This window comes from Oncorhynchus masou, unplaced genomic scaffold (genome assembly GCF_036934945.1).
Source record: "Oncorhynchus masou masou isolate Uvic2021 unplaced genomic scaffold, UVic_Omas_1.1 unplaced_scaffold_2341, whole genome shotgun sequence".
Classification (NCBI taxonomy): Eukaryota; Metazoa; Chordata; class Actinopteri; order Salmoniformes; family Salmonidae; genus Oncorhynchus; species Oncorhynchus masou.
In genome coordinates this window covers 38,659-44,658 of record NW_027008803.1, presented here as the reverse complement: position 1 = coordinate 44,658, position 6,000 = coordinate 38,659, and the positions used below count along the sequence as shown (strand labels likewise).

Sequence of the window (6,000 nt, the reverse complement as noted above, 5' to 3'; positions counted from 1 at the left end):
TTTCTAGATTAATTCACCATCCATGTATCTGATGACATCTCGTACCTTTACTCTGTTCATTTCAATATAATAGCCTCCAGTTCATCATTCAGGATGCCTCATTTGGCTTCTTATAGGATTGGAATTGTCTACAGGACATCATTCAATCTGACATTATTTTAGAAATGTAAATAAAATAATAATATGATGACAAATTGTATAATTGGTGAGGCAGGGTATCCTAGTGGTTAGAGCGTTGGACTAGTAACCGGAAGGTTGCAAGTTCAAACCCCCGAGCTGACATGGTAAAAATCTGTCGTTCTGCCCCTGAACAGGCAGTTAACCCACTGTTCCTAGGCCGCCATTGAAAATAAGAATTGCTTTATTACCAACGCGGCATTGTAAACACATCGTGCTTGTTTGCAGACTTTTTTTGTACAGCTTTGACAATGCTACTGATAGTGGTGGTGGCGCTTGGCTTGCACGTGCAAATTCATCACACACAACATTCTATAATAGAACGGTGTTATTTGACGCATCAAATTAAAAGCTTATTTAACGCGTCAAATAGTGTTATTTGACGTGTATTTTAGACACGCAAATACCCAAACGGCCTTCCATTATCAATCAATTACACACACACACACACACACACACAGGTCCCATAAATTACTAGCCACATAGAGTAGTTAGCTACACATCCTCCACTTATCTCCCTTTAATGCCACTCACTCACTCACAAACACTTGGCTTTAATAAACTAGCCAGCTCGTCAGTATACTTGTGCCTCATCACACAGACACTAACAGATAACGTTAGACAGACACAGAAACACACACAGCCAACAAAAATTGAATAATAATTGAATGACAAGCACTTACAGTACCATTGGTGAGTTAATTCATCTTGTCACGTCTCATCTCCTTGGGGGTACAAAGCAAATAGCAGGGCTACCCTTCGTTGGACTTGAAAGTGCACCTGACCATGCAAGCATTTTAAATTTGTTGCACAGCATCACTGACATATTTCACCTCGACTGACTGAAGCACAGTAATTGACGGGTCCACCATTAACGGGTGGTCTTCATCGGTTGCTTCCCAAGGCGGGGCTCGGTCTCGACATTGGTGAGCTCGTCTGAGTCGCTGATGATGGCGGCGCTCCGGCTCAGGTAAAGTAGTAGCCAATATATTGACGCCACTGATCGACTGAACCAGCTCAACATCATTACTATTTAAACATCTAGCGATTTCACTCTCCCTGGAATCCATCGATACATTAGAAGGCTAAGATAACTATCTACAAGCTATGTGTAGTCAGTACTGACAGTCACTTTGTTGATGGGTTTTGAAAAGCGAGTGTACCCTGAGGAACACTTTTTTCTGCGGATGATACAGTAACTTTTACACATTTGGGCAAACAGGAACATCATCCGATTGAATAGCCTGTTGTAGATTGATTCAAATATATTGTAACAACCCTAAGCGCGGCTATCGACTCTGCCGCTTGAGCATGCTTTTGCGGCACAGTCGATAGCGCGCTGGACTTCGGCTGGGTCGAGGGTTCGAGACCTGCTCCCTGCCTATTTCATTACAATATATAGCTAGCTAGTTTTTAATTCATGTATTATTTCAAAATAGGGGAGAGTTGCAAAAAATCTAAATGTTCAAAAAGACAATGTGTATATATGCAAATTGCCCATTGCAACTTCCAACTGATTATGAAAGAGCGAGTCACATATACAGGGGAGTCGTATACAAGCAGGTATGGGAATGTGGATAGGGTGGAATACATTTTATATTAAAACCTGCAAAAGAGCAAATGTAAACTAGGGATAAAAGGCACTACCCTCCCTTGTACCCAATGAAAAACCACACAACACTCCCCGAAGTATTTTTTGGGGGGATAACCCTCCCCTATTTCGATCTGTCCCCTTTTAGCCTGCCCCTTATCAGAATTTGCTACAAGCGGACGGAAGAGCAATATCCGTAGTCGTATGGAGGAAGCCAGAGTTGGAATGTGAAGCTGGTTATCTTTAGAAAACACTGAGTAGATTTAGCTTGCTTCGTTGGATTCCCCTCAGGTGAAACTCCATCTCCTTATATAACAGGTTCTGAATGGAGTTAGCTGTGTCTGGAAAAATGTATGCTATTTGCAGTAGACAAAATACACGTATGCAAGGAAGTGCACACAACAGGCGCTGGATGTAGTTGTCTGTCTGGAAAATGTATGCTATTTTCAGGAGACAAAAGACAGGTAGGCAACTTCTCCGAATTGCTTAAAATAACATGCACCAGTAACAAAATAGGCTAGCCTACTGTTAATCCATGTGTTTACAGATATACCTAACCTGAAGTTAAAACGCCATAAAGTACAGCTGCTAGGGCTGTGGCGATACCAGTATCGCAAATGGAAACGCAAAGCAGACCAACCACTTTGGTCCTTTAAAAACCTATTGTATGTGAAATAGTGTGTGCTAATGTTTTGTCACATTTACTGAAGATATAAAGTACAAATCAAATCAAATTTTATTTGTCACATACACTTGGTTAGCAGATGTTAATGAGAGTGTAGCGAAATGCTTGTGCTTCTAGTTCCGACAATGCAGTAATAACCAACAAGTAATCTAACTAACAATTCCAAAACTGCTGTCTTATACACACAAGTGTAAGGGGATAAAGAATATGTACATAAAGATATATGAATGAGTGATGGTACAGAGCAGCATAGGCAAGATACAGTAGATGGTATCGAGTACAGTATATACATATGAGATGAGTATGTAAACAAAGTGGCATAGTTAAAGTGGCTAGTGATACATGTATTACATAAAGATGCAGTAGATGATATAGAGTACAGTATATACGTATACATATGAGATGAATAATGTAGGGTATGTAAACATTATATTAGGTAGCATTGTTTAAAGTGGCTAGTGATATATATTTTACATCATTTCCCATCGATTCCCATTATTAAAGTGGCTGGAGTTGAGTCAGTGTGTTGGCAGTAGCCACTCAATGTTAGTGGTGGCTGTTTAACAGCCTGATGGCCTTGAGATAGAAGCTGTTTTTCAGTCTCTCGGTCTCAGTGTATCATGATGTATGATCAGTTGACACTTGCAGGGAAATGTGTCACTTATACACTACAGTCATTTCATATCTTGTCTAGAAGTCAATGCATCCGCAGACGTCGAATGCTAGCCATCCGACGATATCAAGTCAATCGAAAATTACAATGTATAAGTGTGATGTCAGGGAAAGTCGTATGCGCTAGCTAGCTAAGCGAAACAAACAAAAGCATAATTAATTTTACGATACTTGTTTGTGCCGTCATGTGCATTATTAGCACAATTGAATTTATTTACATGTGTTTTTACTTTTGTATGTTCACTTCTCCATATTGATGTTGGTTATACGTTTTGGCTGACTTTTCTTAGGGGATGTACAATCATTGCCAATAGAATTATGGGGCGTTTCAGGCCCCGGAGTGAACATAATTGTGCACTCGCAAATTCAATCACAAACAAGGGGCTGAGTGGCTTACGTTGCTAACTTCCCCAAGGGCATAAGGCGAGGGTAAGTGGAGGAGGGTGTGTCTTTATATGTTTGAAACGCAGCCTTTGTCTACACCTATTCAGCATCGTTCACACCCTCTTAAACCGTAGCCCCACCCATCTCTTTAAGGATTCACATATGAGGCAATGTGCTAAAAGGAGTGAGTAAGGAGGTGTAATAAACAACCAAATATTTCAAGACTAAAAGTGGTGAAAGTAGTAGTAAATATACACTTTATCTCGTCCTTGGCCTGTATCCTAATCTGACTTTATCTCGTCCTTGGCCTATATCCTAATCTGACTTTATCTCGTCTTTGGCCTATATCCTAATCTGACTTTATCTAGTCCTTGGCCTATATCCTAATCTGACTTTATCTAGTCCTTGGCCTATATCCTAATCTGACTTTATCTCGTCCTTGGCCTATATCCTAATCTGACTTTATCTAGTCCTTGGCCTATATCCTAATCTGACTTTATCTAGTCCTTGGCCTATATCCTAATCTGACTTTATCTAGTCCTTGGCCTATATCCTAATCTGACTTTATCTCGTCCTTGGCCTATATCCTAATCTGACTTTATCTAGTCCTTGGCCTATATCCTAATCTGACTTTATCTCGTCCTTGGCCTATATCCTAATCTGACTTTATCTCGTCCTTGGCCTATATCCTAATCTGACTTTATCTAGTCCTTGGCCTATATCCTAATCTGACTTTATCTCATCCTTGGCCTATATCCTAATCTGACTTTATCTCGTCCTTGGCCTATATCCTAATCTGACTTTATCTCATCCTTGGCCTATATCCTAATCTGACTTTATCTCGTCCTTGGCCTATATCCTAATCTGACTTTATCTAGTCCTTGGCCTATATCCTAATCTGACTTTATCTCATCCTTGGCCTATATCCTAATCTGACTTTATCTCATCCTTGGCCTATATCCTAATCTGACTTTGGTGCAGGTCATGTTGTTCTTCACATTACAGTCTCTAGTAAAAAACACACTATAGAATCAAATCAACGTTTTATTTGTCACATGCGCAGGATACAGAAGGTGTAAACGGTACAGTGAAAATGGTTGCTTGCATACTATCAAAAAAAAAAATTGAACATGTTCAGATACAAATATTGTATAAATATAAATTATTAGATGATGTTTACCCAGACACACTTGTCTAAATTGATGGGTCAAGTGAAAGATATTCTATAACCACCCCCCAGCCACATCTAGCTAAGTGGATGGGTCACTATTGTCTAGACATGTACACATGTTCATATAAATCAAATTACATTTTATTTGTCACATACACATGGTTAGCAGATGTTAATGTGAGTGTAGCGAAATGCTCGTGCTTCTAGTTCCGACCATGCAGTAATATCTAACAAGTGATATAACCTAACAATTTCACAACAACTACCTTATACACACAAGTGTAAAGGAATGAATACGAATATGTACATAAAAATATATGAATGAGTGATGCTTTAGAACGGCATAGCCAAGATGCAGTGGATGGTATAGAGTACAGTATATACATATGAGATGAGTAATGTAGGGTATGTAAACATATAAAAGTGGCATTGTTTAAAGTGGCTAGTGATACATTACATCAAGATGCAGTAGATGGTATAGAGTACAGTATATACATATGAAATTAGTAATGTAGGGTATGTAAACATTATATAAAGTGGCTAGTGATACATTACATCAAGATGCAGTAGATGGTATAGAGTGCAGTATATACATATGAGATGAGTAATGTTGGGTATGTAAACATTATATGAAGTGGCATTGTTTAAAGTGGCGAGTGATACATTTATTACATCAATTTTTCCAGTGGCTGGAGTTGAGTCAGTATGTTGGCAGCAGCCACTCAATGTTAGTGATGGCTATTTAACAGTCTGATGGCCTTGAGATAGAAGCTGTTTTTCAGTCTCTCGGTCCCAGCTTTGATGCACCTGTACTGACCTCGTCTTCTGGATGATAGCGGGGTGAACAGGCAGTGGCTCGGGTGGTTGTTGTCCTTGGTTAACTTTTTGGCCTTCCTGTGACATCAGATGGTGTAGGTATCCTGGAGGGCAGGTAGTTTGCCCCCGGTGATGTGTTGTGCAGACCTCACTACCCTCTGGAGAGCCTTACGGTTGTGGGTGGAGCAGTTGCCATACCAGGCAGTGATACAGCCCGACAGGATGCTCTCGATAGTGCATCTGTAAAAGTTTGTGAGTGTTTTTGGTGACAAGCCGAATTTATTCAGCCTCCTGAGGTTGAAGAGGTGCTGCTGCTCCTTCTTCACAACGCTGTCTGTGTGGTTGGATCATTTCAGTTTGTCCCTGATTTGTACGCCGAGGAACTTAAAACTTACTACCCTCTCCACTACTGTCCCGTCGATGTGGATAGGGGGGTGCTCCTTCTGCTGTTTCCTGAAGTCCACGATCATCTCCTTTGTTTTGTTGACGTTGAGTGTGAGGTTA

General features: G+C 40.2%; 1 pseudogene; it reads left to right on the top strand.

The window, feature by feature from the left end:
- Nucleotides 1–1,921: 1,921 nt before the first annotated feature.
- Nucleotides 1,922–6,000, top strand: part of LOC135533370 (NACHT, LRR and PYD domains-containing protein 12-like) — a 41,346-nt pseudogene continuing 37,267 nt past the window's right edge.